The sequence below is a fragment of the Saccostrea cucullata genome, unplaced genomic scaffold (genome assembly GCF_032062105.1).
Source record: "Saccostrea cucullata isolate Sc308-1 unplaced genomic scaffold, CSIRO_AGI_Scuc_v1 ctg221, whole genome shotgun sequence".
NCBI lineage: Eukaryota > Metazoa > Mollusca > Bivalvia > Ostreida > Ostreidae > Saccostrea > Saccostrea cuccullata.
This window is the reverse complement of record NW_026931943.1, coordinates 386,825-399,666: the sequence shown is the minus strand read 5'-3', so window position 1 is coordinate 399,666 and position 12,842 is coordinate 386,825. Positions and strand designations below refer to the sequence as shown.

The window sequence follows — 12,842 nt, the reverse complement described above, 5'->3', positions numbered from 1 at the left end:
CACCTGTCAGACATCTGCAGTGATCACCTGGGCTCAGGTGATAATGATGTGACAGTGAAAGTTAACTTTGCAGTGCTCTTTATTTCTCCAATACAGAGGATCCTTCTTTTGGGTCTCAATTGCAGAAAACTAAATATGTCATTTATGTGCGACATTATGGAATATTGTTCATAAATCTCAAATTGTAATAAAATGAAAAATAAAGCAGATCCTTTAACAAGGGAAACAGCTCATAATAAAAACCTTAAATAAATGGTAGATACTGGAGAAATTCAACTGTGCATTGTCAGCATTATTTATAGTTTGAGGCCTAATTTCAGTAATTTTCAAAACTCTACATGTGAGGCTTACTTCAATAATTACCAGATTTGTTGAATCCGTTTCCTTGTAATGTTTGACAATTCATGTTGATAATGATTTTTCATGCGTACGTAATTAGCCTAGGGAATCAGCAGAGTGTAGGTCGGAGAGGAAGTCATTTAAAAACTCAACTATGTTGGATATAATTGTGGAAAAGCAGCTGTTTAGGATGTTTTGACAATAACGATTTATAAATAAATACAAAATTCAGAAAATAGATAATCATGGTACTGACATCCCTTCTATATGGTTTCTTATACTGAATATTAAGTTTTATATATAGACCTTCTTCTTGATGTTTTAACCTTTTAGCAGTCTTTTTGCGGTAAACAGAAATGTTAATCTGCAAGTCATTTTTGATCAACTAAGGTTCATTAATGGATTCTTTATCTTTATGGATGAGAGTTTCTATTTACTCAGAATTCACCATTATAGCAGTCAGTCGATAATTTGTAGAGCTTCAGAACCCTCAGATTGGTAAAAAAAATCAATGGATAATGTGATGCTTGTACATGCTGAGTACAAATAGTCAGAATTATTTCTATTGTCTCTTGAAGTATGGGTGGAAACTAAACTCCTGACTATTGTTTTGAGCCCCCTAGAGTATTGATTACAGTTTAACTCATTACGAATTGATTAAAATTATTGAATTTATAATAGCTTAATTATATTTTTACATTTTCTGTAGCTTTATATCAATATATGTGATTGCAGAAAGTACGGTACTAGGGTAATATCCATACGTAAATAATCTTGCATGATAATTTGTTTTTTATTTCTTGATTTTTCTTGCTGATAAAAGTCATTATGGAAATTGTATCAGAGATAGGTAAATAAATGATAGCCTACAAGAATTCTGTCTGAAACAGACTGTGTGAAACAGTTGATGCCTTGGCATGTAGCCAGCCCTCTTTGATGCTGTCTCTATGTAGAGTTATAAAAATATTGATTTTATAACAGCCGGAAAATTAAGCATCAAAAAATTATTCCACAAAGCAAATTCACCAGAAAGCTAGTGCTTTAGAACTTGTGTGAATATCTGATTTATTTAGCACTCTGAAAATTGTTTCTTGGTTATCAGTCGGTCAGAGAGCATTCCCATTTCTTGAGTGAAAAGGGGCAGAGATGTCAGATACTAAAACAATTTGGTGTATTGTGTAAAAATGTTAGCCCAGGAAGATGAAGGTGTCGGAATTAGTATGATTGTGTTGTATTTATACAAAAGCTTTTTAAGCCCAACTCAATATCTTAGACTTTCAAATTAAAGATTCATACATTTTTCAAGGTCATCCTTTGTACCTGTTGTAAGTTAGAGCAGTATACTTACCATTGCAATTGTGTTTAGTGTGCAAAGATGAAGTACCAGTACATGTACCGTAGATAGGGTCAGACTATTGGCCTGTGTGCTGAATCACTGTTACTGCAGCAAGTAATAGTCTACATGGTCTGTAGAGAAATGAATCATCGGGAGTATTACTCATCCAATGATTCTACCCTATAATGTTAGTCCAACATCATCAAATGGACTGGGATGAATGAACAGAATAGCAGACTTCAAGACGAGATCGATGAACATTCAGTACTTCTTTTCATGTTACTTTTGTTAATACCCAAAAAACAATTGATTTAATTTAGCATTGTTCCTCTGTTAATAAATAGTGAATAAACCCAGAGCTGTGTGTGTGTGTATTGATTCATCCCAGCTCCAGTAGGAAAAAAAGGATGGATTATGCAGCAATTCCAGAACAGAGCATTGTCTCTAATAGACATTCTGTTTCCAGCAATTACTTTACCAAAGGAAAGGATCAATATGCAGTGCAGAGGATATAAGTTATGCAAATTGAATACAAAATGAGGCAAATTCTTGTAATGGGGAATTAACTGTAGTATGTCAAGCAGACAGGTCTTTTTATGGTTATATTTCCATTAGTTTTCTGTCATGTTCTTATGTCAAAAAGAACCTTGCTGCATTTAAATCAATAGATATGAGTATTAATGAAGGCAACTGTATGTATAATGAACACTAATTCTAGGGTAAGCCCATGGTCTGCCCAATGTCATCTCATGACCAGATATTTACATCAGTCTGATTAACACAAGGCAGGGTCTAATACTCTCTATTCTTTTGTTTCTTATCAGTAGAAACACCCGGCTTTTTGTTAATACCATTCTCTAGAAATAGCACAGCTTAAAATACAATGTAGATTTAAGACTCAGGGGCCTGTTTTACAAAGACAACTGAGACAAAAAAAATATTTTGATCATAACTTTTTATTTTACATTAGTTTGAAATTGTTACAATCGTTAAACAAGATATTTCAATACTAGCAATTAAGGCGTACATTCTTTTGTAAAACAGGCCCCAGGATCCTAAGAAAAGTATAAGAAGTAGGGAGATCAGTTTCCTGTAGGCATTTAATGTACAAAATCTATCTAGCAGACAGTGTAAGTCACATTAATTGGAATCAAAGTACTGAAAGTACTGATAGACGGAGGCTTGGAATGAACATGATTTGTTGTCTCTTTGGGAATTTTTAGCTCTACTGGTCAGAGACCAGAAGAGCTTATGCGATAGTAATGCGTCCGGCGTCCGTCCGTCTGTCTGTCTGTCTGTCTGTCTGTTCTTACGAGAGGTACATTGTGGGGTAAAATTAACGTATTTTCCAGCAGTGTGGGGTTTTTTGGGTACTGTGGGGTTAACCCCATAATGAAGAGGTCTAATTACGTTCAAAATTACTCTACGAGGTCGAAAAACCTAAAATTAGATTTAACCTCACAAAGACTTTGTCCAAATTTTGGACATGTCCTTAGCCCAAAACGCTCAGACATTCAGAAATCTGCTGTTTAGAGGAGTTCGGTAATTGAATCGAGGAGTTCCGAATACCTGAGCATGCGCATATATTTAAAACTAACTGCGCATGCGCAGAATACGGAAGTAGCTGTGTTTGGACATTTTGTATTAGCAGTGAGGAAATTCGGAACACAAAAAGCAAATGCAGTAAGTCTTACTATTTTGTTGCACCACATTGAAAAAAAGCTTTGTAAGTTGTTTGATATGATTCATATGTACATTATGCAGTTGTAGAATTTATTTAAAGTCAAGGAAAGGACACTTGTAGTCCACATAAACACATACCGATTGAAAACGGGCTTTTGTGAAAAAAATTATAATGAATGCACTGATAGTTCTTTTTTTAATCAGAGGTCTGCAATGAAAATCGACCGATACCCGGGGGTCGGGCTAGTGGTTTTCTGCAAGAGGGTCGCCCCGTTGGCCAGTAAAAAAAGATAATATTATTTATACACGTGCAATACATGCAAAGCACACCTGGTACGTATTTTCACTCGTTTTTTGCAACAAAAATCCAAACCATTTAAATTTTCCATATAACATGCTCCAACTGTCAATAAATCTCCATAATTTAATCCGTGTTGGAGTACTACTTGGCTTATTTACTTCAAAAAACGATCGTGTTTTTTTCTTAATTCGAATTTTCTCTATATCTATGGTAATTACATGCAGATATCTCATAACATAAATACATGTGATTCTTCCGATGGGAGACAAAATCTCTGGATTTTTCACGCCTCTTCCGCCCCTTCCGATTAATTTTTAAATCATCCGTGTTTAAATTTTTTTCAAATTGAATATTTTTGGCTTTAATTTTATCCTGTTTCGTAGTATAATTGCTCTCTCTCTCTCTCTCTCTCTCTCTCTCTCCAGTCATTCTAGATACGTACCAATTGTTTATCTACTCTTCACACATTTGTTTACATGTACTTGTCATCGTACCTTAATCTATAGAGAAAAAATCAGAATGGAAAAATGGAATTAATGTCACTGCAATAAATTTTCGCAGCAAGTAGGAATCAACATGGGGTTGTATAATTAGGTTGTAAAATTTAGTGGTATATCAATTTGATAAATGACAATCAATGTTTATAAATGAGTGTAGGACATTTTAATCAGTTGTTAAAATACCCAATATGTTACATTGCTTACACAGTCGCTTGTGTAATTATGTGCCGGATAAAAAAATTCACCTATTAAAGAAATTAAACAAATTACCTTTAGATACGTATATATAACTGTCTTTGTGTTAATGGAAAAAATATAATTGTCCTGTAAGATCAATTTGTACTTATTTTTCAAGATCGACCATTGAAAATTTAAAAGAATTAAATCACAATTAATAGTTTTTCTATAGCTAAACTTAAAGAAATTCAAGCTTAAAGCTTCATTTTGTAATTTACAATATTAATTCATCATTACTTTGAATATTTACAGTGAGAGTATGTAACTTAGCTAATACAGGTCTATCAGTATTTTCACACCTGTTAGATTTTGATTCCGTGTAGAAGCTCTAATTGCAACTCTTGTCAAAACAAATTATTTGTATAGCATGATTATCTCGTGAATTTCACCATCAGGAGACGATCGATAGGGATTAGTTACGCTCTGGTGCACTTGACACCTGTGTTGTAGTAGAATGATTTTAAACTGCGTTAATACAAATCTTTGGTCAATTGAATAATTTTTTGTGTGTGTCTGTATGTTAGATAGAAATTCTGACAGCTTTATAAAAATAATATTAAAAATTTACCAGACTTTAAAAACTTCAGCAAAGTAGTTGATCGAAGATTAATTGAAAGGGGGGGGGGGGTGTTACACTGCTGATCATTACCTGAACATATTATAGTGAAGTTTTTAAATGAATTTTATTGACACTTACTGAAATAAATTTTTATACTTTATTTAATTCACCATTAAACTGTCTTTTAATTAAAGCTTTTATATTTTTTCTTATTAAAAAATAGATAGTAGTAAGGCACATGTATTTCTTCTTGAATGATTTGAATGTTACAAAAGAACACTAAGAGTTCCCGAAACTAGTCAAAAATATGTCGGACAATTGTCTTGTAAATATTCAAAATTCACCGGACAGTTGTAAAATTTACCGGACATTAATTTTTTGTATGTAAATTTAACATATTATAGGATTGGAAATTGTAACGATATAATAAATGATATGTGTAAATAAAAAGATGGCAGATTAAAAAAAAAAATTATTGAAATATTTTGTATATGGCCTTTGTATGCAGGATTTGACGTTGCCGAAGGCGTGTGATGACCAACGCTTAATTCATGTATAAATTTATTATGTCCTTTCTGACAGATTTTTAAAATGTTTTTAAAAATAAAATCTGCAACATGACAACTCTTGGTTGATTGTTTGGAAAATATGTTGTTTTCCAGGCTTTTTTCTTTTGGATTTTTGTATTTTATGTGCCAGGAAAAATATTACGTAAAATATCAAACTCGTTTTAAAAAGCCTGGTAAAACGTCCGATATTTCTGACTAGTTAAAATTTATTATACAACCTCCATACAGTTAAAAATATGTACTAATGATATAAAGATATGCAAATTTATCATGAAAATGATGATTTTAAGTGAATTTGTTGTCGTTTTACTACATTCAAGTCAATCCGCTATTTTTAGAAAAGGGGGAAAACGCGCTTGTATTTTAAATGCTATCAAATACATTAGAAAAAATCCAGAAGTTGGTGTAATATTATCATGCTAATAGATTAAATTATAGAGAAAATAATAAATGGTAACAAATTGTCTGTAATCAAGCAGAAATAGCAGGCACTCTTGCAACCCTGCAAATTCGTCCTTCAAAACGAAAGTAGATTGTCACATTTTTTTTTTACTGTCAGAACTACAGAGTGCATATATTTATCATGGAAAATATTTGTTGACAGGGTTTTTAAAACTGTTTTTCCTCCCAGACTTATGGAAATTATTATTTTAATATGTAGCTTTTTATAGTAGACAATCAACGTCTACATTTTATTTAAACAAGATCTGGCGATGCCCTGACGTTTTTTTTTTTCATTCCTTTAGTTTTGCATTTGTTTATTGTCAGGACAATTGAATTAAATGATTTTGTTAAGATTATATGTAAAGGTTATACAGTCTGTAAAAAAAACAAAACCATCGGACATTTTGACCAATAAAATTAAGATTTTACCGGTCCCATTCAAAGTTCACCGGGGATCCCCGGTGGACCGGTGCGTTTCTGGAACTCTGAACACTTATGAACAAAACCTTAAAAATTTAATTTGGAATTCTTTAATTTCATATTTTTTAAATAGGCATGGATTAATATATATATACACACATACAAAGGTTTTGTGAAATTGACATGTTTAGATAAATCAACTGTAGTGGTTATTGCTGTTTATTTATTGACTGACTGGCTACTTCTTGGGCAAACTGGAATAAGAGGCCACCTGTCTTAAGTGGCTAGTTTCTGGACTTCCCAAAGCTTAAAACAAGTTTGACTGTACTTTTTCACCTTTAACCAATATAAGAAAGTAGTTCACAGTACATGACAACTATGCTTTAAATAAATTTCGATGAATTTTAATTAGTAACTCGGAATTTTTGTATGTGATATAAATAAACATTTGCTTCTGTATTCCTTTGTAGAGTTCAGATACTGAAAGTGAACATCAGTGGAACTTTGATGATCTAGGCCGCTCTATTTTTGCAGCAACACCATCATGCGTCGGACATTCATAAAGTTGAAAGAACAAACCTATGACTTGAACACACAATTTGTGATCTGAATATAGTTCACAAATTTAAGGAAAGCAACTATCAAAGACATCCAGATTGATGGTTAGTACATGTTATAAGTGCCCATAAAATCAAGACAACAATATTATTTTACAATAAATTAAAACATAACCTGTTAAAAAAAAATTGAACATTATCATTTATAAATATATTTTACTGTATTTTTTTTTGACAGGTATACATGAAGTATGAATGAAAGACTTTTCAGAAGAACAAGCACAATCCCGATTCATTCTTGCCATTGTCTTCTCCAGACGGTGACATTTAGGACCTGACTTACTTTTCAGAAAAAGAAGATGAATCGATTTTTGATAGTTGATCTTAAAAAGATAACATTTTCAGGGGTCGTGGATTGAATGACATTTTCTTGCAATCTCCCATGCAGAGTTGTCGTTCGTTCCTCTCTCAGACACCTCTGCAATGGGCTCACGTCAAGATTTTTGACATAACGTATAAAACTTGATATTTGAAGAATTGTTTCAATTCAAATCAATAGTTCTGGATTGATTTAGTAAATATCTATCTAAAAATTCAGACATAAACATAGAAATTGAATTGTAATGAATTAAAACAAACGCACTATTTCTCGTGTTTAAAACTGTGTATACGCGAACCAACGACAGAGGTGAATGTATGAGCCGATGGTAGAGAGTGATTTTCTTGATGGGCAACTAGTTTCAAGTATTTGGATGTCTATTCTCAAGTTACTGCAAACCTTAAATTAACTTCTTGATTATTAGTTAAATGTGAGACCGTTTCTTACTTGAAGTAATCATTTTTTGAATTGAGCTATGTAATCTCTGATTACTTATGTTTATGAGTAGTGTTCAGCTTTAAGACAAAAGGATCTTTTATGAACATTGCATTCGTCATGGTGAATTTCTATACATTAAGTAACAGTCATAGTTTTCGTCTTTTTTAATTAGCGATCTCATTTTAAATGTGAGAAATAATTATTAAACTGAAATGTACATTTATGTTGTTTGATTTTTATTTTTTTGAAAATTGTAAATCAATTGCATGTTGTTGTTTTTTTTTTTTCATTTTATTTTAGGGGATAGGAGTGGGGGTGCAGCTGTAAGTTTGAGTATATTTTCCAAAAGGATGTACATCGTTATTTTTGTTTAAATATCAATTTTAAAATGCAAAATGATGAGATATTAGACTACACATTTTTTCTTAAAACTTCATTTAAATTAATATATTTTGTTTAAAATAAGTAGCAACACCATGCAAGTTTTAGAGTTATTTGACAACTCACTATATACTTGTTTTTTTTTTTTTACATTTATGAAGATTGTCTCAAATTTTGAGGGTTTTTTTCTGTGTTCTACATTTATTGACATGTTTCTTATCTGTGTTCATCTTGTCGAGTAAATGAAAAGTTTGATTAAATTTTTTTTAAAAAATCAGGATCATCTCTTTTATTTATTATTATTAATTTACAATGAAATTATGTATGCTTTTGATGCATAATGTACACTTCAAATTCATGCACCAGCAGATTCAAAGGAAAAATTCTCATTAGAAATAAGCAGTTAAGATAAAGAGATTATCCAATTAAAAATAGTTTGAAAAATGTTTAAAACAAATTTTCAAGTATGTTATCAAAATAGGAAAAAGTATTATGAATATAGTTTGGTATTTTTAATAGTAAAAAAAAAGAGGATATGACGTACTGGCAATTGCATCATCTCACTCAGGGTCTTTACGTCAGAGTTCGGAAAAACAACCTCGAATGTATTAACATCACCTGATGTTAAAGGTTATGCTTTTTTTGTTTTTTTTTCAAATATAGGATAGAGGAAGTAAGAAGTCCCTTTTATAGTAAGTTTTATGTAATATCATAGCATTGAATAAAATTAAACTCCATATTCCACAGATAAAAGGTCTTCATGCATTTATTTCGAAGATCATGAAAAGGGGGGGTTGTTGCCATGGCGTCTAACTAATACATTCGAGGTCATTTGTCAGCTAGTCAGAAAGGCTCGAGAAGATGCGATTGAACATAGTGGGGGTTCTTGTTCTTTTATTACCAGTCCCTGGTAGAGTTTTTTGATATTAGAACATACTGGGGTTTTCAAACACTTAAATTCATATGGTTACTGGTATCTGTTACATGAGAATACAGCGGGGTTGTTTGTTTAACACTCTGAGGTTACTAAGATGTCTAATATTTTCTATCAGAACATATTGTGGTTCTTGTCTAACACTTTGTGGGGTTAATGTTATCTTTTATTTATATAAGAACATAATGGGGTTGTTACACTTTATGGGGTTAGTGTTGTCTATTATCTTTATGAGAGTACATAGTGGGGTTGCTGTCCAAACACTTTATGGGGTTAGTGTTGTCTTTTATCTTAATAACAGTACATAGTGGGATTGCTGACCAAACACTTTATGGGGTTAGTGTTGTCTATTATCTTTATGAAAGTACATAGTGGGGTTGCTGTCCAAACACTTTTTGGGGTTTATGTTGTCTATTATCTTTATGAAAGTACATAGTGGGGTTGCTGTCCAAACACTTTATGGGGTTAGTGTTGTCTATTATCTTTATAAAAATACATAGTGGGGTTGCTGTCCAAACACTTTATGGGGTTAGTGTTGTCAATTATCTTTATGAAAGTACATAGTGGGGTTGCTGTCCAAACACTTTATGGGGTTAGTGTTGTGTATTATCTTTATGAGAGTACATAGTGGGGTTGCTGTCCAAACACTTTATGGGGTTAGTGTTGTCTATTATCTTTATGAGAGTACATAGTGGGGTTGCTGTTCAAACACTTTATGGGGTTAGTGTTGTCTATTATCTTTATGAGAGTACATAGTGGGGTTGCTGTCCAAACACTTTATGGGGTTAGTGTTGTCTATTATCTTTATGAGAGTACATAGTGGGGTTGTTGTCCAAACACTTTATGGGGTTAGTGTTGTCTATTATCTTTATGAGTGTACATAGTGGGGTTGCTGTCCAAACACTTTATGGGGTTAGTGTTGTCTATTATCTTTATAAGAACATAGTGGGTTGCTGTCCAAACACTTTATGGGGTTAGTGTTGTCTATTATCTTTATGCGAGTACATAGTGGGGTGGTTGTCCGAACTCTTTATGGGGTTAGTGTTGTCTATTATCTTTATGATAGTACATAGTGGGGTTGCTGTCCAAACACTTTATGGGGTTAGTGTTGTCTATTATCTTTATGAGAGTACACAGTGGGGTTGCTGTCCAAACACTTTATGGGGTTAGTGTTGTCTATTATCTTTATAAGAATACATAGTGGGGTTGTTGTCCAAACACTTAATGGGGTTAGTGTTGTCTATTATCTTTATAAGAGTACACACTGGGGTTGTTTGTCTTATAATTTATGGGGTTAGTGTTGTCTGTTATTTCTATATAGCATAGTGGGGTTGTTTGTTTAACACTCTCTGGAATATTCTTGTCTATCATCTTTATGTGAAAACATGATGGGTTAATTTACTTTGATGCAACAGTTATCCTCAAATAAAAACATTTTTTTGCATTGTTACTGCTAGGCAGTAGTTGAAAAAAAGTTATTGCAATATCCGTTCTAAGTTCTTCAGATAAACAGTAACAATTTTAAGTACTTATAATTAGTTGCCCGTAAAGTTGACTTGATATTAAATAATTTATTTTTAACCCCACAAATATAGAGCTTTAACCCCACAAATATAGACCTTTAACCCCACAAATATAGACCTTTAACCCCACAATATACCATTTGTTTGAATTCCTAATGATACCTCTCAAGTCACCACTGTACTATTAATAACCCCACAAAGCAAAATTATAACCCCGCACCTTCCGTAAAATGCACAATGTACCTCTCAACTGTATAGCTGTCCGTCTGTCTGTCCGTCTGTCTGTAAACAATTTTTCAAAACGCTACTCCTCCTACAATTTTAGTCTGATTTCAATATAACTTGGCACACAAGTAGACTACACTAAGATACATAGAATAGTGCATGGGTTTTTAATTTTGATGAACGGTGTTGCCATGGTTACTAAAAATAGAATTTTTTGTGAAATTCCTTTAAAACGCTACTCCTTCCACAGTTTTGGTCTGATTTCAATATAACTTGGCACACAAGTAGACTACACTAAGATACATAAAATAGTGCATCGGTTTTTGATTTCGATGAACGGTGTTGCCATGGTTACTAAAAATAGAATTTTCTGTGAAATTCCTTTAAAACGCTACTCCTTCTACAGTTTTGGTCTGATTTCAATATAACTTGGCACACAAGTAGGCTACACTTAGATACATAGAATAGTGCATCGGTTTTTAATTTCGATGAACGGTGTTGCCATGGTTACTATAAATAGAATTTTCTGTGAAATTCCTTAAAAACGCTACTCCTTCTACAGTTCTAGTTTGATTTCAATATAACTTGGCACACAAGTAGACTACACTAAGATACATAGAATAGTGCATCGGTTTTTAATTTCGATGAAGGATGTTGCCATGGTTACTAAAAATAGAATTTTCTGTGAAATTCCTTAAAAACGCTACTTCTTCTACAGTTTTGGTCTGATTTCAATATAACTTGGCACACAAGTAGACTATACTAAGATACATAGAATAGTGCATCGGTTTCTAATTTCGATGAAGGATGTTGCCATGGTTACTAAAAATAGAATTTTCTGTGAAATTCTTTAAAAACGCTATTCCTTCTACAGTTTTGGTCTGATTTCAGTATAACTTGGCACACAAGTAGACTACCCTAAGATACATAGAATAGTGCATCGGTTTCTAATTTCGATGAACGGTGTTGCCATGGTTACTAAAAATAGAATTTTCTGTGAAATTCCTTTAAAACGCTACTCCTTCTACAGTTCTAGTTTGATTTCAAAATAAGTTGGCACACAAGTAGACTACACAAAGATACATAAAATAGTGCAATGGTTTTTGATAAGTACATACCAGTAGAGCTACAGTCTCGACAGAGACTTCTGGTTTATTCATATTCTGACCCCAACATTTGCCTAAAGGTAGTTGGCCATATCTTTTGAACATTAGATACCAGGACATTTATACTTCATATTTGTATTTTTGTGGAAAGACCTTTCATTAGATATTAACAAGCTTGACCTTTTGACCTTGACCTACGAGATTCCATACTTATGAAAAAACAACTTTAACCTTGGCCATAAGTTTTGAATGGTAAGGGATAAATAGTGCTTTTTATACGTACATATGTAATCCTTGTAAGAAGACCCAGAACTTTGACCTTTTGACCTTGGAGTTTGACCTACTTTTATAAAGCAAATCATGACCATAACTTGAAAAGGTTTTGGGTTAGTGCTTTCATACTTTATATATTTAATCCTTATGACAAGACCTTTCATTTTATAGCAAGACATTTGACTTTGGAGTTTGGCCTACTTTAAAAAAAAATATTTTTCATAACTTTTGAAGGGTTAGGGCTTCATACTTCACATATGTATTCTTTGTGGGAAGACCTTTCATAGCATACCAACAATCATGACCTTTTGACCTTTACTTGGAGATTTCCGTACTTATGGATTAACTTTAGCCTTAGCCTACTTTCATATTTCACAATTGTATTTCCAGTAAGAATACCATACTTTTGGTACCAATATATTAAATTTGCATCTTCGCTATATTGCCACACGGGGGGCCAGAGTGTTTCACAAATACATCTTCTTCATTTATTTATCGTGGTCTAATGTTTAATTATGTAATTTACTGAATTCCCATTTTTCATCAAAAGGACAAACTACTCTAATTGCAATAAACTATATTAATTTGAATTCTTTAGTGACTCATGGTTAGAGCTTCCTGAATGTGAGAAAACCAAA

The 12,842-nt window shown here is 32.6% G+C and overlaps 1 protein-coding gene and 1 long non-coding RNA gene across 4 annotated transcripts in view; both read left to right on the top strand.

Moving 5' to 3' along the window:
* Positions 1-12,842, top strand: part of LOC134234067 (amyloid-beta precursor-like protein) — a 31,590-nt gene that overhangs the window by 11,110 nt on the left and 7,638 nt on the right. The gene's annotated exons all lie outside the window — the stretch shown is intronic.
* LOC134234069 (uncharacterized) lies at positions 3,342-8,393 on the top strand. 3 transcript variants are annotated; one of them, XR_009985111.1, is made up of 4 exons: positions 3,342-3,358; positions 3,563-3,691; positions 6,859-7,050; positions 7,184-7,608. It is a non-coding gene; the product is annotated as an uncharacterized LOC134234069 (long non-coding RNA). The 3 variants fall into 3 exon arrangements; XR_009985112.1 differs by lacking the exon at positions 3,342-3,358 and adding an exon at positions 7,632-8,393 and having other exon boundaries at positions 3,446-3,691; positions 7,184-7,400; XR_009985110.1 differs by lacking the exon at positions 3,342-3,358 and having other exon boundaries at positions 3,446-3,691.